Source organism: Dendrobates tinctorius, unplaced genomic scaffold, assembly GCF_039654945.1.
Source record: "Dendrobates tinctorius isolate UK_male_01 unplaced genomic scaffold, ASM3965494v1 ptg000089l, whole genome shotgun sequence".
Classification (NCBI taxonomy): domain Eukaryota; kingdom Metazoa; phylum Chordata; class Amphibia; order Anura; family Dendrobatidae; genus Dendrobates; species Dendrobates tinctorius.
In genome coordinates this window covers 6445754-6471256 of record NW_027361757.1, presented here as the reverse complement: position 1 = coordinate 6471256, position 25503 = coordinate 6445754, and the positions used below count along the sequence as shown (strand labels likewise).

The 25503-nt window shown below is 41.8% G+C and overlaps 1 protein-coding gene across 4 annotated transcripts in view; it reads left to right on the top strand.

Moving 5' to 3' along the window:
• PALD1 (phosphatase domain containing paladin 1) overlaps positions 1–25503 on the top strand; it is a 433079-nt gene that overhangs the window by 76558 nt on the left and 331018 nt on the right. The window contains exon 1 of one of the 4 annotated variants that reach the window (XM_073585787.1): positions 18508–18597. The exons of 2 other annotated variants lie outside the window; for them this stretch is intronic. The gene's annotated coding sequence lies outside the window, so the exon portion shown is untranslated. One more of the 4 variants, XM_073585786.1, reaches the window with a different exon arrangement.

The window sequence follows — 25503 nt, the reverse complement described above, 5'->3', positions numbered from 1 at the left end:
AAAAAAGAAAAGTGTAAAAATAATTTAAAAAAAATCGCTAAATAAATTAGTAAAAAAAATAATATTCCCCAATAAATTCATTTTTTGAAAATAAAAAACCAAAAACAATAAAATTACACATATTTGGTATTGCCGCGTCTGTACCGACCCGCCCTATAAAACTGTCCCATTAGTTTACCCCTTTAGTGAACTCCTTAAAAAATAAAAATAAAAAACGAAGCAAAAAATAATGATTTATTATCATACCACCGAACAAAAAGTGCAATAACGCGCGATCAAAAAGACGCATATAAATATCCTTGGTACCGCTGAAAACGTCAGCTTGTCCCGCAAAAAACGAGCCACATACAGCGTCATCCGCAAAAAAATAAAAAAGTTATAGCTCGCAGAATAAAGCGATGCAAAAATAATTATTTTTTATATAAAATTGTTTTCATTGCATAAAACTGACAAAACATAAAAAAACGACCTAAATGAGGTATCGCTGTAACCGCACCGACGCGAAGAATAAAACCGCTTTATCAATTTTACCGTACGCAGAACGGTGTAAATGCACCCCCCAAAAGAAATTCATGAAACGCTGGTTTTTGTTCATTCTGCGTCCCAAAAATCAGAATAAAAAGCGATCAAAAAATGTCACGTGCCCGAAAATGGTACCAATAAAAACGTCAACTCTTCCCGCAATGAATAAGACCTCACATGACTCGGTGGGTCAAAATACGGAAAAATTATAGCTCTCAATATGTGGTGATGCAAAAACTATTTTTACAATAAAAAGCGTCTTTTAGCATATGACAGCTGCCAAATGAAGATAATAATACCAAAAAATTTGTGTTTGCAATCATTTTCAGGAAGAAACTGAGTATTATCTGACAAAATTGCAGGGGTGTCAATGCTTTTGGCCACAACTTTATATATACATATATATATATACTGCATAGTAAGATTGAACAAAAGCCGCTAATTAAATTGACGGCTTCTGTAAAATCAATACAAAATCTGACATGAAAAGACGCATGGTTTACATACAGTAAACCATTTCATTTCATGTATTTTTTTATATGTCCCTGACTAATAATTAGATTAGGGTTTGTGTGTAAAATTTGGGAAGCCGGCAATTGAATTAACGGCTTTTGTTCAATCTTACTGTGCAATATAAATATATATATATATATAATATACATACATATCATGTATATAAGATATATAATATATATATACATATAATATATATAATATATACATATAAAATATATATTGTTAAAATATATATACACATATATATATACACTCACTGGCCACTTTATTAGGTACACCATGCTAGTAACGGGTTGGACCCCCTTTTGCCTTCAGAACTGCCTCAATTCTTCGTGGCAGAGATTCAACAAGGTGCTGGAAGCATTCCTCAGAGATTTTGGACCATATTGACATGATGGCATCACACAGTTGGCGCAGATTTGTCGGCTGCACATCCCTGATGCGAATCTCCCGTTCCACCACATCCCAAAGATGCTCTATTGGATTGAGATCTGGTGACTGAGGAGGCCATTTGAGTACAGTGAACTCATTGTCATGTTCAAGAAACCAATCTGAGATGATTCGAGCTTTATGACATGGCGCATTATCCTGCTGAAAGTAGCCATCAGATGCCTGTTCTTAGCTGAGAGGAGTGGTACCCAGTGTGGTCTTCTGCTGCTGTAGCCCATCTGCCTCAAAGTTCGACGCACTGTGCGTTCAGAGATGCTCTTCTGCCTACCTTGGTTGTAACGGGTGGCAATTTGAGTCACTGTTGCCTTTCTATCAGCTCGAACCAGTCTGCCCATTCTCCTCTGACCTCTGGCATCAACAAGGCATTTCCGGCCACAGAACTGCCGCTCACTGGATTTTTTTTCTTTTTCGGACCATTCTCTGTAAACCCTAGAGATGGTTGTGCGTGAAAATCCCAGTAGATCAGCAGTTTCTGAAATACTCAGACCAGCCCTTCTGGCACCAACAATCATGCCACGTTCAAAGGCACTCAAATCACCTTTCTTCCCCATACTGATGCTCGGTTTGAACTGCAGGAGATTGTCTTGACCATGTCTACATGCCTAAATGCACTGAGTTGCCGCCATGTGATTGGCTGATTAGAAATTAAGTCTTAACACACAGTTGGACAGGTGTACCTAATAAAGTGGCCAGTGAGTGTATATTGTGGTGTAGTGACCACTGTGTCCACTAGGGGGTGCTGTATGGATGTCCCAGGAGAGTGGATGAATGGTAAGATACTGAATGACCGTTATGTATCTCAAGGTGGGTGGCCTTGAGATGGAGATTTATGTGTGTGTTAATCAGCAGTGATACTGCTGAGGTGCTGGTTCAATGTGTCAGGGCCTAGTTACCTACAAACCCACCCAGGGGGTGGGTTTAAAGAACACTGTTGTAAAGAGTGTGTAAATGCTTGAAGGACCTGTGATGAGGTCAGAGTCATGTGACCCGGTGGGCGTGGCTATGACAAATATAATGTGGCCAGGGTGAGTCACATGTGGTGAATGCAGGGACCAGATTGGTCCGTTTGGAAGGTCTCGTGTGGCTACCTTCCTGACAGCATGTGGACGCTGTGTTTAATGGCTGTAAGTGCCTGAGAGTTCCCTGGAGGGAATGAATGTCTGCAGTATGGAGAAGCAGCCATGAGAGAACCCTGACGGGGTGAGATATAACTGTGAGGCTGAAAAGCCTGTGTATTGGACATTGCTAACAGAGTGAAGCTCTGTCATGGATGCTATCCCGTTTATATGATCTTTATGTTGCTGGTCATGGTTTTTGATGCCTAATAAACCGCATGGACTGTTATGATTTGATTGAAAACCTGTGCCGGATCCGATTTATTAGCTGCTAAGCGTGTGATCCCCTACTTAAATGACAGCGCTACCTCACAATATATATTAGATTTTTAGTATATTTATATTATATATGATATGTATATATAAAATATTAATATATTAAATATATTATTTAAATGCAAATTCCCTATATCTTTAATATAATATATATATATTATTTTGTGTGTGTATATATATATATATTATGTATATACAGGCTCGGACTGGCCCATAGGGTAGCAGGGGAATCCCCCGGTGGGCCCCTGTGCAGATCTGGGCCCCCAACCCCACTGTATGAGAAGTACATGGCATAATTCAATTAATTCTGTATAGGAAAAGGCAACAACTCAACATTCATTAATCACACTACCCAGTTTATTATTATATAGAGATATACTGTAGGTACATTTGTGAACGAGGGTAGTGTAATATTTGTATTCAAGTGGGCCCCCAAAGTCAGTGTTACTGGTGGGCCCTTGGCACCCCAGTCTGACACTGTGTATATATATTCTATATATTATATTTTATATACATATATATATATATATATATAAAAAATGGATATATATATATATTATATATATTACATATAAATTATATATATATAATTTTATGTATATATATATTATATATATATTATATATATGTGAGTGTGTGTCACTGACATGTGTATATACTGTATATATGTATGTATTCTATGTGTTTATATCTAGTGTTTTGTGAGCTGTCATTGTGATTTTCCATATATATATATATATATATATATATGTGTATATATAGATACACCTATTCTATCTGTATACATGTATTATATCTTTTGTATTAGAACATATCAGTGTGATTTTACTGTATAGCCGCATATGAATTACTTTTCTCCTATCTATCTATCTATCTATCTATCTATCTATCTATCTAATATAAATACATATATATGTCTTGGTGTCACTGACATGTATATATCTGTGTATTCTATATGTATATATGTATTCTATCTATTCTTTTCTGAGCTGTCAGTGTGATGTTACTGTACATCGCATATGAATTGTCGGCTTTTCTCCTATCTGTCATCTATCTATCTATCTATCTATCTATTATAAATACATATATACATGTCAGTGACACACACACATATATATGTATTTATATTAGATAGATAGATAGATAGATAGATAGATAGATAGATAGATAGATAGATAGATAAGCTGGCAATTCATATGCGGCTATAATCACACTGACAGCTCAAAAAAGAATAGATAGAATAGATGTATACACATAGAATACAGATATATACATGTCCATGACAGACACATATATATCTGTGTATTCTATGTGTATACTGTATAACTATACTATATTCTATTCTAACATGTCAGTGTGATTGTACAGTAGCCGGAGATGAATTGTCAGCTTTTTTCAAAGGACACTAATTTGGACAGCACTCGCATGGTGTGAGTGCTGTCAGATATTTTATCGCACCCATTGACTTGCATTGGCGATTTTCACCTGAAAATTGCAGCAAATCGCAGCATGCTGCGATTTTTTTCTCAGTCCGATTTCGGCTGAGAAAAAAAATCGCAAATCAGATGTCACACATTGCCTAACATTGGTCAGAGTGCAATCCGATTTTTAATCGGATTGCACTCATCCGATTTTCGCACCAGTGAGTATGAGCCCTTACTCATGGATCACTCCAACAGTTATGATCCTCCTTTTATAAGACAAAACATTATCATAAAATGTGACACCTCGCCTTGTCTCATGGGGTGTGTCCCATTTGTGGTAATGTTTTGTTTTATAAGAGGAGGATCATAACTGTTGGAGTGATCCATGAGTAAAGACTTATTCAGTACTACTAATAAAATTATTACTATTCAATTTTACTAATAACTTTTTTTATACCAAAACCTGCTGTGTATGCCTACCTTTTCCTATAGCCTAGTCTAATCTTCCTGATGTCCATCACTAAGTTTATCCACATTGGATGCATTGGATACAGCAAGAGAATGAAAGCATCGATCACAGCCATTCTGTAACAATAAGAGGGCACTATATAGATGATTGATGGCAATACTTGGACTTTTTACTGCAATTTACACTCTATCTTGTACATTTTTATTGGTGTTCCTACTTTAAAAGAAAATGGGCTCTGTAACAATAGAATTTGTGTGCCCTTACATGGCTAGACACATGATTTTAGTGCAAGGGGTAGGAAGCATGTAGAGTTCACCTTATTTTGACACAATGGAAATTGTACCCTGGGGTATTGAAGCAACCTATGTTTGTCTGTTGCTCACATCCTGCCAGGTCTTCCTCATTACTTTGTCATTATTTGCTGTTATAGAAGATAGCTTTTAATAGTAAATGTGTTTTCTAGTGATTTTTAGTAATTAAAAATATTACTCTAATCTACTATTTTAAAGTTTATCACCAAAAATTAATTTGCTAGGTAATTAACCCCTGTCCGACGTTGGGTGTAATAGTACGCCCATGTCGGAATCCCTTCCTATGATGTGGGCTCAGGAGCTGAGCCCACATCTCTTCCGGCACGTCAGCTGTTTTGAACAGCTGACATGTGCCTCTAACAGCTGAGGGTGGAATTGCAATCCACCTGCGGCTGTTAACCTATTAAATGCCACTGTCAATCTCTGACAGCAGCATTTAACTTGCGCTTTCGGTAAGCGAGTCGGAAATCCCACACATCAGTGACCCTGTCACGTGATCGCTGGTCACCGATGGGTTGGCATTAGTGATGAGGGGGTATACTGGTTACTCGAGATTTCCCAAGCATGCTTGGGTGATCTCCAAGTATCTGGATGTGCTTGGAGATTTAGTTTCTGTTGCCGCAGCTGCATTATTTCCTAACAAGCAATCCCCACATGTATTCAGGCTGGCTAGCAGCCACAAATCATGCAGCTACAGCGACAGAAACTAAATATCTGAGCACATCCAAATACTCGGAGATCACCCGAGCATGCTCAGGAATACTCGCTCATCACTAGTTGGCATGACAACCAGAGGTCCCCAGCAGACCTCTATGGTTGTCATAGCCGTATTGCTATGAGCAAAAAAAAAAAAAATGAAACATACACATATTTGGTATTGCCACCTTCAGAATCGCCCTATCAATATAAAAAAAAATTAACCGGTAAAAGGCGTAATGATAAACGAAATTCAAAACACCAGATTTACATTTTTTTGGTCGCCACTACATTGCAATAAAATGCAATAACGGGTGATCAAAAGATCGTATCTACGCCAAAATGGTATCAATGAAAACATTTGCTCGTTGCGCAAAAAATAAGCCCTGACTCAGCCCCAAATCATGAAAAATGGAGACGCTAGAGGTCTCGGAAAATGGCTCTTTTTTTTTTTTTTTTTACGAAAGTTTGAATTTTTTTTGCACCACAAACAAAAAAGAACCTATAAATATTTGGTTTCTATGAACTCGTAATGACCTGGAGAATCATAATGGCTGGTCAGTTTTAGCATTTAGTGAAAATGGTTAAAAAAAACAAAACACTGTGGAATTGTACTTTTTTTGCAATTTCACTGCACTTGGAATTTTTTCCACGTTTTCTAGTACACGATATGTTAAAACCAATGATGTTGTTCAAAAGTACAACTTGGCCCGCACAAAACAAGCCCTCACATGGCCATTTTTACAGAAAAATTAAAAAGTTATTGCTCTGGGAAGAAGGGGAACAAAAAACAAAACCCAAAACGAAAATACCTCCAGTCATGAAGGGGTTAAAGGGAACCTGTCACGAAAATACAGTCTAATCTGTAGGCAGTATGTTATAGAGCAAGGACTGATAGATAAATACCTGCTCTTTCCAGTTATTTGGTCCAGTGGGTGGTTCTATCAGTGATTGTTGGCCCATCCACAGCCATTCCACATAAAAAAGAACCATACCTAGAGCATGGTGGTTACACTTATACATACTTTTTGCAAAATGTGAGAGGGATTCTGTCCTTCAACCAGCTTTAAGCAATCACTTGTTACCTGAGCAGCTTGGGTGAGACATGCAGTCATATACACTGAAAGCTCACCAACATTGTTCTTGTATTTCAATTTTCTATATAGGTTCAACTGTTTTTCATTATTTAATTCAATACAGAGCATCATAAAGTCAAAATAACAATTCACTATTATAGATGAGCAATTTGATTTGCAGTGCCCTGGTCCGGAGCCCAGTCTGGTCCTCCATGGCAGCCAGTCTTCTCTTCTGTGCCTGGCCTCCCTCATTCTTCAGTTTCCGACTGCTAACAATTGTGGTGAGCAATAACCTGTGAATCCATGATGCTTAAAAAAAAAAAGAAATCTAATTTCATGTGTATTGGATCGGCTTTGAACAAATCTTCCACAACAGCTTCCGAATAACAGGATTCCCACCAGTGACTAGAGCCAAAGGTCCGCAGTACTGCAACGTGGCCTCTCCTTTTTTCTGACGTAGCACCATTCCCAACCAAACCAGTAGCTTTGTAAGAACTGCAATTGAGTTTAATTAAATAGAAGGGAATTGCAGTACAATACTCTGCAAACCATCTTGTCCGGAGTGGTTTCAAAGTTTTAGATGCAATACTAGAGGCAAAACAAAATTATATGCAATATGTAATAAAATTGCTCGTTCTCAATATGTGTAATAAAAATATTCAACTTTCTGCCAAATCATACTTAAAGGGAACTTGTCACCAGGTTTTCCCAATATAAAGTATGGCCACCACCTTTCAGGCCTCTTTTACAGCATTCTAGTATGCTGTATGTATGTCCCCATCCCCTCTGCATAGTACAAAATAGAGCTTCAATGACACCAACAGACAGCGTGGTCCTTTCTGGTGGGTGTCTTTGGTCTTGATCCGGTGTAACAGGCCAGATTAACCCCCCCGTCCAGAATATACCCGGGGTTAAAGTGGCCTAGGCCAGATTATACCCCGGGTATATTATGGGCGGGGGTCTTAATCTGGCCTGTTACACCGGCGCCTCCTCTCTTCCTACAATCGCTGTCTTCCCTTCCCGCTTCATGTGGATGATGTGTCCTTTGTCATCCACACCATGACTCCCAGTCACGCTCCTGTGCAGGCCCACTTCCCTTCCCCCCTACTGAGGGCAGAGTAAATGCTCTGGCTTTACTTCTGGGTCATCAGCACTCTTTGGTCTTTCCCCGCACATGCACACTACAGTACTTTGCTCTGCCCTTGGCAGGGCAGAGAGGAGTACATCTGTGCAGAAGCCCGATTGGGGGATACTGTGTGGATAACGTTGATCATGTCATCCTCGTGAAGCTGGGAAGAAGGACGGAGATTATAGGAAGAGAGAAGACACCAGTTCAAGATCAGCAACGTCTATCAGACTGAACTACGCCATCTGTGACTATAATAAAAGCTGTGCAGAGAGGATTGGGGACATACATACAGCATACTAGAATGTAAAAGAGGCCAGAAAGATGGCGGCTGTACATTATAATGGGAAAACCTGGTGAGTCACCAGTGTGTCAGCAGTGGTGACAGGTTCCCTTTAAATACATTATTTGGATGATCTAACAAAATTGATTTAGAGCACTACATTATGGCTCAATTTTGTATTTGAAAGTGGAAGTGATTTTTTTTTACTTTTTGTTTCTGTTTGCACACACTGCTTTTTATATGCTAGTTTCTGAGCATTTTTTATTTTGTTTCATTCTGTAAATGCATTTTTCCTTGCTGTTTTTAAAGTACTATATAGAAGATTGTGGAGAAAAATGTCAGAAAACGACCATAACCAGAGAATACTAGATTTTTATCACTGCCGATGACTTCAAACACTCTGCAAAACCTCAAAATCCAAAATTGCTTCACATTACATTTTCTTGGGAAAATTTTATTGGATCTCCAGTCTGGCATGTGTACAAGCTCTGTTTTTAAAGAAGCACTCCTCCCGTCAACATTTTTACCCACTTAATACTGTATATTGCAGTCATCATATTATATGGCACTGTTTACTTACAATTGCTCATTTTGCCTTTCTACCCACTTAATTCTCTTTTCGCTGCTCTGCGTAGAAATAGGAAGTCTCTTGTCCCTGCAGAAATCATTCTACTCTCCAACTCTTGACCCAGCTGCTCCCCCTCTCCCCGCCAGCTACTTTCTACACAGAGCTTACAAGGATTCAGCTAGTCAGTTTTTTATCATGTGATGTCATAGACCTAGTGTAAAACAAAAGAATTAGCTGGGTAGTAAGGCAAAATGAGCAATTGTAAGTACACAGTGCTATATAATATGATGGCTTCAATGTATTAAAAGGATAACAAATTTGATGGGAGTTCTTCTTCAATGGTATGTCTTTTCGGATGCCATCCCATGTGACATAGCTCTAGAACTTTCACAATGGAAAAGCATGCAGCAGTTTTAATTGCCAGGAAGTTGCAGGTTTTCTGTACATTTTGGTCAAGAATTCATCATTTGTATTTTTTTAAGTAATTGCTTTTTTGTGCTGGAGGACTTTCCTCTAAATTCATCAAAATGGGTGCACAATGATTCAAAGATACTTATTTTTTATTTTTGTATCTATTAAAGGGAATCTGTCACCTATTTTTCCCCTATGAGATGTGGCTACCGCCATCAGGTGCTTATCTACAGCACTCTGTAATGATGTAGATTAGCCCCCCAATGCAACCAAGCGCCGGGAAAGGGCAGAGACTTACGCCTGCACAGGAGTGCAGCACGAAGCAAGGAAGAGGACGTCATCGTTAGAAGATGGGAGGTACCCGGACTGCGACACCCATTGGACCCGAGTTACATGTTAACATAGGACCCCTTCTTTGATATCAGCTTCACAATTCTTGCATCCATTGAAATTACAAATGTTTGGATAGTGTCAGCTTGAATTTCGCTGCAGGATGTCAGAATATCCTCTCAAAGCTGCTGTCTTGATGTGAACTGCCTTCCAACCTCCTAGATTTGTTTGCTTGATGATACTCCAAAAGGTTCTCAGTAGGCTTGAGGTCGGGGGAGGATGGTGGCCACACCATGCACTTTTCTCTTTTTATGTTCATAGCAGCCAATGACTCAGAGGTATTTTTTGCAGCATGAGATGTTGCACTGTCATGTATAAAGATTTTGCTACTCATGGCATTGTTCTTCTTTTTGTACTTTAGAAAAAAGTGGTCAGTAAGAAACTCTACACCTTGCCGAGAACATTTTCACATCTTCAGGGAACCTAAACAGGCCTACCAACTCTCTCTCCCCAGGATTCCAGACCAAAACGTAACTCCGCCACCTCCTTGCTGACATTGCAGACTTGTTGGACATTGTTGCCACTCACCAACCATTCACTACTCCACCAACTGCAACCGTTTCTGGTTGTGAGCACTGTTTAATGGTGGCCGAATAGTAGGTTTATGCACACCAGCACCTTTAAATACCTGTTTGTTGCTTTATAATGGTATTTTAGCAGCAGCTGCTTTCTTAATCCGATGAATTTGGTGGCAGAAACCATCCTCATTATGCTTTTATCTGCATGTACTCTCTATCAGCCACAAATCTGTACACAGTATGGTGATCACGCTTAAAGGGGTTGTCCGGGCTTTTCACATAATCTCAGTGCATATCTGGGCTGCAGAATGCTGACAATAAGTAATTTACCTTCTGTCACATCATATCAGGGGGCAATGGCACGGCAGGGAGGATTTGTTACTGTGTAAGGACAGCTTGTTCATGTGGATGGGGAGGGCCTGTTGCTATGGAGGGTGGGGTTGTTGCTATAGAGGGCAGGTTTTTAGTAGAGTAGGAGGAAACGACCAGTTCTCATTTCAATGCCAGAACACACCCCCCTTGGACGTTCTCCTCAGAAGCAAGAGGCTGATATCTAGAAAACGCTGCAAACTGGTGACAGAAGGTCAATTACTTATTGTCAGCATTCTGCAGCCCAGATATGCACTGAGATTATGTGAAAAGCCCGGACATCCCCTTTAAGTTTTTGTGAACTATCTCACGTTTTCATACTTTGTCCATGACATTGCACTATTTGATGCTTTTCGGCAGCAAAGAAAGCCTTTATCTCTCCCATATGCTTGAACACTGTGGCTGCTTAATAATGTGGAACGTCCTTCTTAAGTACTTTATTTTTTTGGACTATAAGACGCACCGGACCATAATATGCACTTAGGTTTTAGAGGAGGAAATTAAGAAAAAAAAATAAGCAAAAAATGTGATCAATTCTGTACTTAATATCCTCTATCCTGGTAAATATGGTCCCCTCATCCCCATCCTGATACATATGGTGTGCATGCCTCCTCATCCCTAGCCTGGTATGCATGTCCCCCTTATCTCTAGCCTGGCAAGCATGGCCCCCTCATCCCTATCCTGGCAGGAATGATCGTCCTCATCCCTATCCTGGTGGTATGCAGTCCCCATCTCGTCCTAGTATGTGGGTCGCCCTCCTAGGGCCGTGGGGTACTCGGTACCGGGCCGGTGTCAGTGGGATGTGTCACAGCAGCAGTGACCCGGTCCGTGGCCCTGGGCGCCCAAGTAATAGGGGAAGATGAATGGTAGATTATAATTAATGGAATAGTTTGTGACGCCACCTGTGGTGTTCGGCAAGTGAGATGTTAAGCCGACGCTGCGTGCAGATCCTCTGGGGCTGGTGGTGTGTTGCAGCCAAGATGTTGAAGCTTCCCACAGGTGAAGCTGTAGCCCCAGGGCAGTGTAGATGTAGAATTAGAGGAGAGGCACAAGCGGTGTAGAAGCTGGTACCCAAAGGTAGCAGTGCTGGGTGTGTTGGTGCAAGAATCAATGGAGGACACCAGGGCTTGTAGTTTCAAAGCTTTACTCAGTCTGTAGTACACACAGGTGCCTGCCTCCGTACTGTGTCCTCCTGGGCAGAGGCTCAACCAACCTCCCGGTCCGATGGAGTGCTCCCTTCCAACGCTCCGCCAACATGTACCTTTCTGAATGTCTCCTCTTATAACGCCTTTAAGTGTGAAGTACTCCCAGTACTGAGTTACACTGGAGTGCCTCCTGACAGATGTTCCCAAGAACTCTACTTGTGCGGCAGTTATTTGTAGCCTGCTTTGGGGACTCCCTACTCCTGAGTCCCGGCTCACTATCCAAGTCGCTGTTGTGCCCTCAAGTCTTAGATGGGAGTAGTGCTTTTACAGCCCACTACTCCATCGGTGTCTGCTGCAGGACCATTAGCATCCATACAACCTTGGGGACCGGGCCCCGGCCTTGCGCTTAGAACTTCTAGGCAGGGTTATCTCCTAACCCACGTCCTCTGTTCCCTTTTACTCCTTCGTTCCGTACTAATCTCTCTCTCTTATGGAAGATCAGGTTTCAGTTCAATGTTTTTCTCCTTTCCTTTCCTGTGCCAGCAGACCCAGGTCACTTAGGTCTGCTGCAGCACCTCCTTCCTCCATCCCTCTCTCAGGGATCTCCTTTCATCACTCCTCTCTGAGTGGCTTCCTCCCTCAGACTGACCTGCAATCCTAAACCTTCCCGCTCTTTTATGTATTCTCAACTTCACCCGCCTCCCAGCACGTTTCGTGTTCCAAACAGGGAGCCACTAAAGGTGCTCTGCTACACTCCAAGGAGGGAGCTGCAATGTGGCTTTGCTGAACTACTGTGTTGTGTGGGATGCAGGTGTTGGAGCGTGGTCAGGAGCCTCCAACTTACCTGGATGGTGGGGCACCACACCTCAGGGGGAGGTGCAGTACCTCTGTGGCGACTGAGCCTCAGGGGCGCCACATACCCCCCGTTAAACACAGCACATCCGCGGGCTGCAAGGCAAACAAAGTTGACAATGCAGGAACATACAAATTTTTGTAATGCTAAACAAACATTTCTTATACTAAACTTCCCAATGTGGGAGGCACTCATTCTTGAACGTTGCAAACAATTCTTAATTTACTATCTAAAATCTTAAGTCAAAAATGCAATTTTCAATACAATACATACTCACTATCGCTTCAGTATTCTTCATCAACACATTTCTTTCCATCTTTAGTGCACATTTTCTACTTTCTTTTAACTCTGAGTGACAACCGTGATGCCTGGTTCATCACCTATATTTTTCAATTCTTTATTCTTTATTCAAATCTCTCATCTCTCTATCAAAACATTCTTAATTCTATATAAAAGCTGTTTCCTAGTTACCAGTACTCTTATAAGACACATCATTATCAAATACTTCACATTAAAACTTTCAACAATTCTTGTAAGTGCTGGACACCGCTCTCAGCTAGGATCTCTTGCAGTGTCCTTTGATTTGAGTCATACTCTAGATGAGGTAGACCTTATCTTCGAAAAGTGTCCATGTAAAACCAAGAGAGGGCACCTAAAGAGGTGCAACTATTTACAATAGCAGTTCTGGACCATTCAGCATTCATGATCTCCACAGTTCAAATGGAAAGGCTGCCAACAAAGCAGGGCAACACTGGAAAAACCAAAACTAAACTCTTTTATGTATTCTCAACTCCACCTGCCTCCCAGCACGTTTCGTGTTCCAAGCAGGGAGCCACCAAAGGTGCTCTGCTACACTCCAAGCAGGGAGCCACAGTGTGGCTTTGCTGAACTACTGTGTTGCGTGGGATGCAGGTGTTGGAGCGTGGTCAGGAGCCTCCAACTTACCTGGATGGTGGGGCACCACACCTCAGGAGGAGGTGCAGTACCTCTGTGGCGACTGAGCCTCAGGGGAGCCACATATGCATGGCCCCATCCCAATCCTGGTATGATTGGCCCCCATTCCCATCCTGGTATGCATGGCCCCATCCTCATCCTGGTATGATTGACCCCCACCCCATCCCCATCCTGGTATGTAAGGCCCCATCAGAAAACATAAAAAAACCCAAACCTTTACACTTACCTTCCCAGCGCTCCCTCGCAGCATCTTGTTCTGATGCCAGCAGCTGCTTTATGCTTGTATGCAGCGCATGGGAGGGATGTCATGCGCTGCTTGCAAGCCGAAGGGCAGCTGCTGGAATACTCACTGCTCTGCATGCCAGGCCTGTGCTCTTCAGTAGTGCGCACAGTGTCAGCCCGAGTCTTCCTGCAGCTGCCAGAGGTCACGTGTGCTGCTACTTAAGAGAAATGAATATTCACCTCATTCCACTCCAATGGGCGTGGAATGCGGTGAAATTTCATTCCCTTTAGGAGCGGCACAAGTGACCGCCTGCAGCTGCTACAAAGCTGTTGTTTTTCAACTTATATGCTTTTTTTGGTTGGCGCCGGTTCAAACTGGCTTGGATGTGCTGTTTTTTTCCTCTATTTGTATCAAAACCTTTTTGGACATGTGCACTCCAGCTCCCATTAGCCACAGGTGGTTTTGAGTGGTTAGCTTGTCCATTCCTGCCCCATAAGTGACATGTCAGGATAGGGGCCCAATTTTCAAGGGATGCCTTGGCATGGCAATTAGACTCACATATATTGGCCAATCTATGTGTTAGGTACCTGCTTTTTTACTGTGTTTTTCATTGCAATTTTTGAAGATGAGTATTTTGTGTATGCATTAAATAGCTCTTTTTTTCCTTTTTTCTCATTTTCTGTGGCAGTAATGCAGTTTCAATGTTCGGGAGTGGTTATTCTTGGTAAATCATGGTGCAGCCTTTGCTGTTTTTCAAGTTATGCTTTTTTTGGTTGGCGCCTGTTCACACTGGCTTGGATGTGCTGGTCTTTTTCTCAATTTGTATCATATTGTTTGAGTTTATGAGAGACAATGCTATTTTTGGTCATTAATGACTTGTATCCTGCAAGTTCACCAATTTTCCTCTCTACTAGCTCTATCAATTTGCAATTGGGAGAATGCCATTTCCTGTGATCTTTCCCATACACAGCTCTGTACACTGAAAGGTATTTTTGCACTTATACCTCTTTTATCTCACACAGAGCAGCAACAATTCTATAAAAAATATTGCATTCAAGAAAAGTGGCATCTGCCTTTTCAGATACGGTTTAAAGGCTATGTGCACACGTTGCGGATTCTCCTGCGGATCCGCAGCATTTTTGGCCCTGCAGATCCGCAGCAGATTTTTCTGCATTGTACAGTACCTTTAAAATCAATGGAAAAAAAAAAAAACGCTGTGCACATGTTGCGGATTTTTCCACGGTTTTAAAACCGCAGCATGTCAATTCTTTGTGCGGAATCCGCAGCGGTTTGACACCTGCTCCATGATCAGGTGTCAAACCGCAGGGGAAAACCACGGGCTAATCCGCAGGTAAAACGCAGGTCTTTTGACCTGCGGATTTACCTGCAGATTTTGCCAAATCCGCAGCACAATCCGCAACGTGTGCACTTAGCCTAATACAGTTTAAACTGCACCTTCTGACTACCTCTGCATTTGTAGCATAACCCTATCAAGAACACAGTGATTGTATCATTCAGACAAATGCCCATACCGTTGCATTCATCTGCTATGGTCTCTCATTATAAAAAAAAAAAATATATACATATCTAATATATAAAGCTCAATGTGTGTGTATGTATGTATGTCCAGGATTGGCATCCGCACCATCGCAGCTACAGCCAGAAAATTTGGCACAGTCACACGTCTGGACCCCGAGAGTGTCCTAGGCCATGTTGTGAGGCGAAATTTTAACCCCGTGCAATCCAATTCACCAAACAATTTTTCCCCTATCTACATAATGGGGAAAAAGTGTGTGTGTATCAAGCCCCGACCCTCATTATGATGTCACAATGGTTGCCATGGCGACACTGATGTCATCAGAGGTTGCAAGCCCCGCCGCTCATTATGATGTCATAATGGTTGACTATGGGATGGAGGATGTGTGATGGGTATATGGGCACTGGACTATGAGATGGCGGATATGTACGATGGGTATATGGGCATGGGACTATGGGATGGAGGATGTGTGATGGGTATATGGGCATGGGACTATGGGATGGAGGATGTGTGATGGGTATATGGGCACTGGACTATGGGATGGCGAATATGTATGATGGGTATATGGGCATGGGACTATGGGATGGAGGATGTGTGATGGGTATATGGGCATGGGACTATGGGATGGAGGATGTGTGATGGGTATATGGGCACTGGACTATGGGATGGCGAATATGTATGATGGGTATATGGGCATGGGACTATGGGATGGAGGATGTGTGATGGGTATATGGGCATGGGACTATGAGATGGAGGATGTGTGATGGGTATATGGGCACTGGACTATGGGATGGCGAATATGTATGATGGGTATATGGGCATGGGACTATGGGATGGAGGATGTGTGATGGGTATATGGGCACTCGACTATGGGATGGCGAATATGTATGATGGGTATATGGGCATGGGACTATGGGATGAAGGATGTGTGATGGGTATATGGGCACTCGACTATGGGATGGCGAATATGTATGATGGGTATATGGGCATGGGACTATGGGATGGAGGATGTGTGATGGGTATATGGGCACGGGCCTATGGGATCGTGGATATGTATGATGAGTATATGGGCACGGGTCTATGGGATTGTGGATATGTATGATGGGTATATGGGCATGGGACTATGGGATGGAGGATGTGTGATGGGTATATGGGCACTGGACTATGGGATGGCGAATATGTATGATGGGTATATAGGCATGGGACTATGGGATGGAGGATGTGTGATGGGTATATGGGCACGGGACTATGGGATGGAGGATATGTATGATGGGTATATGGGCATGGGACTATGGGATGAAGGATGTGTGATGGGTATATGGGCACTCGACTATGGGATGGCGAATATGTATGATGGGTATATGGGCATGGGTCTATGGGATGGAGGATGTGTGATGGGTATATGGGCACAGGACTATGGGATGGAGGATATGTATGACGGGTATATGGGCACGGGCCTATGGGATCGTGGATATGTATGATGGGTATATGGGCACGGGTCTATGGGATTGTAGATATGTATGATGGGTATATGGACATGGGACTATGGATGGAGGATGTGTGATGGGTATATGGGCACTCGACTATGAGATGGCGAATATGTATGATGGGTATATGGGCATGGGTCTATGGGATGGAGGATGTGTGATGGGTATATGGGCACTGGACTATGGGATGGAGGATATGTATGATGGGTATATGGGCACGGGCCTATGGGATGGTGGATATGTATGATGGGTATATGGGCACAGGACTATGGGATGGAGGATAATTATAATTTGCTATAACTAACCACAGTTAGTTACTATGCCCGGGCAGTGCCGGGCTCTTCAGCTAATATATATATATATAGCACATCGTACATATTTTTTGCAATATTCCCCATTTACAGAAAATTGCAGTCTTTGCACAAATTTGTCTAGTAAAATCTTTCGAGAAGCTAACAAATATTATGCGCTCACAGAGAAATGTTAGTGTAGTTTTTAAAAAATTGTATCCAAAACCTTGGTGTGAACAGATTCTTACGGCTCACTCATAGATCAGTGATTTCTTTTGTACAAAAATACTGACAGATTTTCATCAGTGTTTAGTCCGCGAGTCAGTTTGTATCATCTGAGTTTCATAATGCGTGCAAAAAAAAGATATAGAGCGCTCTCAGTAAGAGAAACCTTTTAATGGCTAACAAAATATAGTGAATGTTACAAAACAATCTTTCGAGACTGCCATCATGCATGGAAAAACAAAAGAACATAAAAAACTGAAGGTTCCTCAAGTTTCTCCTTTCAAATATGAAAATGGGATGGTACCTCGACGAGTGTATCTGAGAGCTGTTTGATTTTTTCCAAGTCAAAATTGGACATTTTTCTGTATTTTGGTGTGGTACATCCTTTCTAATAATAATAATCTTTATTTTTATATAGCGCTAACATATTCCGCAGCGCTTTACAGTTTGCACACTTTGTGAGCCCCATCGGGGACCATGTTGATAATCTAAATTCCCTATCAGTATGTCTCTGGAATGTGGGAGGAAACCGGAGAACCCGGAGGAAACCCACCCAAACACGGGGAGGACATACAAACTCCTTGCACATGTTGTATTTTTATAGAAAGGACATAGACATGTGACCATCCCTATAGATTATGTACAAGCTCTGTCTGCGAAAATCTGTCATCTGAATGAGCCCTTATCCACACCTGAATTATATAATGGCAGCAGATCAGGTGCAGGACATTGTTTTAGTTAGGAAACGTTGAGTATTTGGTGAGTTTTTTACCTCAGTATTTGTAAACCAAGAGTGAAACAGTCTGAGGAAAAGTATCCTATGTGCACACGTATGCAGAAAATTTCTGCATAAAAACAGGACTCCTTCCCAGAAAACGCGCGTTTATTGCCGCAATTTTTTTGTGTGTCCCCAGACACATAGGAAATAGCCAGAAATGCGGAATTTACCGCGAAATTAATGAGCATGCTGCGTTTTTTACCGCGAAGCGTTTTTTTCGGGGTAAAAAACGCATCAATATGCACAAAAAGTGCAAAATGCATTAAAATGAATGGGAAGCTTCTTTTTTGTGTTTTTCCTGGTAAATCCGCGCGAAAAAAAAACGCTGTGTGTGAACACAGCCTAATAGAAACAAGTCACAAGTCACCACTTCTGTATTTATCACCCACTCCTGACTTTGGCTTACAAATACTGAGGTAAAAAAATCACCAAACACTCAACGTGTGAACGCGGCCTTATAGAGTAACAGTTTGTGATTGCTGCTGTGTAGGTAGCATCGTGTGTATTCACCGCCTGCCTGTGCAGCTTCTACTGCCAAGCTTCACGATTGGCGAGCGCTCTACGATGGAGCAGGCCTTCTTCTCTGTAAGCCCTCCCCCACATCCTCCACCAGCACACAGACAGTCAAGGCTATTATGAAGGGAAATACACTGCTACAGCAGCAGAGCCTCTCTCCAATGCAGTGTGCTCAGCCCTGAGCAGGGGGAACACTTCTCAGAAAGCTTGGCTACCTCCCTGCCCAGCCCCCAGTTACTCCTTTTGAAGGAAACTTGTGTGATACTTAGGAGTGGGGCACTAGTGCGGAGTGACTGCATGGATCAGGCATGAAGGGCTTTGAAATCCTTTAAGATAAAAGAAGATTTTATTTCCATTTCCTGGTTTTTTAACGTTTCATTTAAGCCTTGTTTGCAGAGCTGGGAGGAAGCTGAATGAACAGCTGGGCAGCTGGATATCAGGTATTGCTGACAACTCTCCGTTCACTTATTTGTCTTATTTCTAGAGTCACCAGATATACCCGGGTGACAAGCCACGAATGAGAGGCGGCTTGTGCCACCCTTTACCCGCAGCCGCTCTCTAGTCGGTATTATCTGGCAATAAAATAAAAATTCATTCCAATTCAGTGATTGGATATTACATGTTCCCGACAGATGATTCTACGCATTCATTTATGTATAAGAAGTGCGGCCGATTCCGTACAGTTAGTAAAACGACATTTCTAGCATACATAAAAAGTCAGTTTGTTGCATTTTTTAGGACGTTTTCAGCTTGTCATTGATTGTGTCCAAGATCAACTATTTACCAAATGCATTAACTGCATCCAAAATATCGATACTATCGCCCTCAATGGCCATTTATTAAGTAAGATTGCGTTAAAAAAAAAAAGCCACCCGCGCACTGTGTGACCCTCATCGTGAGTTTATATTAATGTTAATTCTCCAACAGATGTATCACAGCTGCAGCCCATAAAGCGTGGGCAATGTCCGCCCGATGTGATACCCCGTGTGCAATGCGCCAGCATTTATACCGTCCCGAGCACATGTGTTTATTGTTATCCAGGCCATCTGTACTTGGGGAAAGGAATGGCATCAGAGCTCAACGCTGTCTCATGTACAGATGTCTACGCACCGTCTATTTAAACCTTGTTTTTCACTTTAGTTTCTCGCGGTTTACATTCTTTTCCAAAATTTTTTTTAGTTCAAAATCGAAAAATTGTTTTTTGTTTTTTTTTTTGCAATTGTGATTATTAACTGCCTTCAATATAGGAATTGTATATATTTTTAATCCCTGGCCTATCATCACAGGCCTACTAAAGTTTCCGTCTGCTTCAGAGCCTCTTTGGCACAGCAAAGAAGAAATGTCAATCATAATTTATTCTCTTGAACTTGGGTCATGACTTGGAAAAGCAGAATGTTAATTTGCTGCTCCCCTTCCAGGAGCACAGAAAATCTTTTTTAACATCTTGATTCCAAGTTTTTTTTTTTTTTTCCTGATTTAAAGAACTGGTGATCTGAATTTTTTTATCTCTAAAATTGACTAATACTTTATCGCGCAATGTTTGCTGCTAGCGGGGATTGGGTTAAATGATATGAAGTCAGATTGGCATAGTTGCCTTTCAGCTGGGTACACATCAAGATCAATAGCATGGTTCAGAATACTTGTAAGTCAGCCGGAAAGTTTTCCCACACTGAATACTGCCCACTGCTTATTACAAACCCCTTTATAACCCTTCCACCCCCCTGCATTAGCTATTGTGGTTGTGTGCTTCCTCCGGTCACCCTTCCTTGTGCTGAAACTCTACACCCCTAGCCTTTATTCACCACTCATCCTTTTATCCTCGAGACTGTGGTGGAACTGAAACGTGGGCCAAGAACTTGCTCATCAACCAAAACCTTGTTTTCATGAAAATTTTATCCTGTAGATATAAAATGCTTATGAAGCGAAACATATTTGTTATTTTGGGGAGAAAACAAAATATTTGTGTTCACGTAAAGAACAAAAATAAACACATTAACTGAAAATATTAAAACATCAATGATGATCCAAACCAAGACACTGACCGAACATCAATCACTATGGTGGGGGCAAAACGCCAACCAGCTTTGAATGGTTCTGATGACGGCATCGTAGCGCCTGTCTTGTTGTGCTACCTGCAGTTCCATGGATCCGCACCTAAATCGTTATAAGTGCTCTGTGCCAATCTGAACTTGAAACCTAGGGATGTCCTGGTGTTCAAATTCATTTGCATGGAGCCATAATACAGCTTACATAGAAGTTTATGCAGCCTTACATCCCTTCTATGTCATGCTAAGAACTGTATTGGGTAGGATTATCTGTAAAATATGATATTGTGCGAAACACAATATGGTGCTTACAGTCATGAACCAAGACGAGGGCTGGAAATAGGAAAAAGCGGTGGCCTAACTATGGTCTTGATGAAAAATCTGAAGCATTCTCCTGAATTAAATAGGATGGGACAGCTTGGAAATAGGCAACATAATATATAGGCTATGTTCACACTAGGCGTTTTGCGGTGTCTTTTTTAATGTAAATTTTCAGCTGCGTTTTTACAGTACTAGAAAAGTCAGAAATTTCAGAAATCTCATACACACTTTTTTATCAGGATTTTGTGCTTTGCATGTTTTTTGCACAATGGCGCATGTCACTTCTTTCAGCGTATTTTCAGTGTTTTAAACACATTGAAATGAACGGATGCTGAAAAAAAAAAAAAAGCACCAAAACACAGGTATCCGGTTTTGCTGCTTTTTTTTTTTTTTTTTTTTGTGCACAAACCTGATTCAATAGAATAGGACTTTTTTTTTCAACCCTAAGCTTTATCAGCATGCACAAGAGTCAAATCTAGCATGCCAAAACCGCAAGAAAAACCAAGGAAAATATGCTTTTTTTTTTCGGTTAACTTCTTTCCTGCCAAAAGATCAGGTTTTGCTGCAGAAAAAAATGCTGAAAAAACACCGCGTCTGAACCTACCCATAGTGTGTAATTCGGCTGGGCCATGTAGTTTTTTTTTTTTCATTACCAGCAAGTCAAGGAAGTTGCTGTACAGTTTAGATAAGCTGCTTCGAAAAGGTGTATTTTCAGGAAATTGGTGGGTGATGTAAGCAGCTTTCTGTTTTTCAGAGCTTTAAAAGTTTTTGCTGCAGGGAAGTTGGGAACTAAAGACTGTTATTTATTAGAATGCAAGAAATGTATGATGGTGAAATTACAATGTCCTCCTCATCTATATTCTGAAAACAATACTTATATATGTTTAACCATCACGTCATAACAAAATATACTACAATGCACGTGAATGCAGCTTTCAAAACCCTCTGTATATGCTGTGAAAATTCTGTATGGACACTATAGAACAGGGATGCCAAACTCAAATACAGAGGCAAAAATTAAAAGCTTTGACAAAGTTGCAGGCCAACCTTGATATTTATTAAAAAAAAATTGTCTACAATTGAGGAAGTTTTTCCTTATCTTCAAATATAACAATGAACCTTTTCATATGAAAACAAACTTAAAGGGATTGTCCCACGAATAAAGTACATTTTAATCGATAGAATACTATAATATGTTATGTAACAGCAGTAAAAAGCATATGGCCCAATTGCCTAATTTAAATATATTATAGCAAAGGATAAAAAAAACCTTGAATAACACAGCAAACAAAAGTGCTCCCAAACAAAGTATGATACCCCCATAGTAAATTTCTTCAGAGTACCCCACCGCACGGTGCTCCGTGCAGTATAGTGGGCCCCGCACGGTGCTCCAGGCCCCGCACGATGCTCCGTTTGACTCACCTCTGCTTGTTCCCCCTCTGCTCCAGTCTCTTCGTGGTATATTCAGATTCTCTGCACATCTCTGTAAAGTATGTGCATTGTAATGACGTCATAGCACCCACTACGCTTAGGGTACATGCACACGCTGCGGATTGTTCTGCGGATTCTGCAAAATCCGCAGATAAATCCGCAGGTCAAAAGACCTGCGGATTAGCCTGCGGTTTCACCATCTCCACAATGGAGCAGATAGGAAACCGCTGCGGTTTAGAAACCGCAGATAATCCGCGCAGAAAATTCCGCAGCGTCTGCACTGCGGTTTCCATTTCCCATAGGGAATAATGGTACTGTACACCGCAGCAAAAACGGCTGCGGATCCGCAGCGGCCAAATCCGCTGCGGATCCACAGCAGAATCCGCAGTGTGTGCACACACCCTTAGACGACAGCTGCAGAGGTAGAATGAAGGGAGAGGCAACGTCAGCTAATATTTCCTCCTCCATCATTGCTTTTGCATTGGCATCGCAACGCATTAACGTCGCAGACTAAATGTGCTTGGGGGACCCGCTTGGCGTCGCGGGCCAAATATACTCGCCGTGCGGGACCTTCTTGTTATCAGTCACTGATTTTGCATGGAAATATCACCCATTTATTCTGAATAAAAAAATCTACATCACACATAGCAATCTAAGGGATTAGACTGTACGACTGAGGTCTTTAAAAGGGCTGGCCACTACCTGTTAAGGCCCCGTTACACGCAACGATATTGTGAACGATATCGTTGCAACATCACCAGTTTGGTGACGTTGCAGCGATGTTGAAACAACACCATTGCATGTGACATGTAGCAACTATCAGTTGGCTGATCGTTAATCGGTGCCTAATGGTCTGGGCCTTAAATCTATCGTTGGTCTCCCGCTGGGCAGCACACAAACCAACGATCGAGTTCCCAGTGCCATACAGCAGACCCTGGATATCAGCGTGCTCGCTGATGAGTCTGCCTATGTGACAGCTCACCAGCGATCAGCTAACTATGTCCCAGCAATCCCATCCACGTCGGATCGTTGGGATCGCTGGGATATTGAAGCGTGTAACGGGGCCTTTAGAATAGGTCATCACTATCTGATCAATGGGGGTGTGACACTGGCATCCCCGACTATTGTTATTTGCAGTGTTATGGAAGTTCTCAAATGCTGCTGGACGACAGCAGCTCCATCAAAACTATAGTGGCCACTGCCAGATACTGCAGATCTACCCCATAAAATGAACAGGGGGTGGATCTGCAGTATCTAGCCAAGGCCACTATAGAAATGAGGGAGCTGCTGTGTTCTGCACAGTATCTCAGTGCTTTTGGTTGGCGCCGGTAACAGCTCATCAGTGGGGCTGCTAACAATAAAATGTGGAGTATTAACCCTTATGCTCATCATACACATTAAATTGCTGATGGCATTTTTTTTTTTTTTGTAGATCATATGGCCGACAGCAATCTCAACCGTCTCTCCCATACATAGGAGCACTGGCTCAGACGAATACTCTTGTGTTCTCTGAGAGAGCCACTGCCAGAGATGTCTGCCGGTGGCTTATCTCTTAAAGAACAAAGCGAATGGGCATGTTTGATTTCAGGCTGCCAATCGGTTGTCTGAGGCCCCCATAAACATTAGCTTGTCGGCCGAATCTGTTGATATCAGCAGGTTCAGCAATCATTAATGTAGTATGTATTTGGGGCTTTTGATTATCCTATGGATGAATGACTGTCTTATATGCTGTATGAGTCATACACTCCCAAGTACATCAGTTTTCAATGCAGTAAGCTTGTTTAGTTTCCGGTAATATGTACTGCAGAAACTACAATAGTCATGTGTCATACTGAGGCCCAGGTGTGTCCATATAACTTCTAGGGGCTTTACTTATAATTCCCCTATAAATCTTTTGATCCTTACTGATGTCCTTGATATTTTAGCAGATTAGGTGAGAAGAATCGGTGTGAGTCAGTAGATATTAAAACTAAATCTACATTTATAGGTCCCGGAAAGTGATTAGTGTGTTGCTTGAAATGGTGGGATATAAGGAACCATATTGCTCCACACTGAGGACGCCACTAGCTTCTTAAGATGGATAGTACAGTGGGGAAATAAAGTATTTAGTCAGCCACCAATTGTCCAATTGTGCAAGTTCTCCCACTTAAAAAGATGAGAGAGGCCTTTAATTGACATCATAGACCACAACTGTGAGAGTCAAAATGAGAAAACAAATCCAGAAAATCACCTTGTCTGATTTGGCAAGATTTACTTTGCAAATTATGATGGTAAATAAGTATTTGGTAATTAACAAAAGTTCATTTCAATATTTTGTTATATATCCTTTGTTGGCAATGACAGAGGTCAAACGTTTTCTGTAACTCTTCACAAGGTTGGCACACACTGTCCTCTAGAGCAATGATGTTTTGGGCCTGTCGCTAGGCAACACGGACTTTGAAATCCCTCCAAAGATTTTCTATGGGGTTGAGATTTGGAGACTGGCTAGTCCACTCCAAGACCTTCACATGCTTCTTACGAAGCCACTCCGTTCCTCTGGCAGTGTGCTTGGTATCATTTTCATGATGAAAGACCCATCCACGTTTCATCTTCAATGTCCTTGCTGATGGAAGGAGGGTTGCGCTCAAAATCACATGATACATGGCCCCATTCATTCTTTCATGTACATGGATCAATCCTCCTGGACCCTTTGCAGAGAAACAGCCCCAAAGCATAATGTTGTCATCCCCATGCATCACAGTAGGTATGGTGTTCTTTGGATGCAACTCTGTATTCTGTCTCCTCCAAACATGACGAGTTTTGTTTCTACCAAACAGTTTTACTTTGGTTTCATCAGACCATATGACATTCTGCTAATACTCTTCTGGATAATCCAAATGCTCTCTAGCAATCTTCAGATGGGCCCGGACATGTACTGGCTTAAGCAGAGGACACGTCTGGTACTACAGGATCTGAGTCCCTGGCAGTGTAGTGTGTGTGTTACTGTTACTTTGTTAAGGTGGTCCCAGCTCTATGCAGGTCATTCACTAGGTCCCCCCAGTGTGGTTCTGGGATTTTTGCATGAAACCCTAGATTGAGGGAGATTATCAGTGGACTTGTATGTCTTCCATTTTCTTATTATTGCTCCCACAGTTGATTTCATCACACCAAGCTGCTTGCCTATTGCAGATTCAGTCTT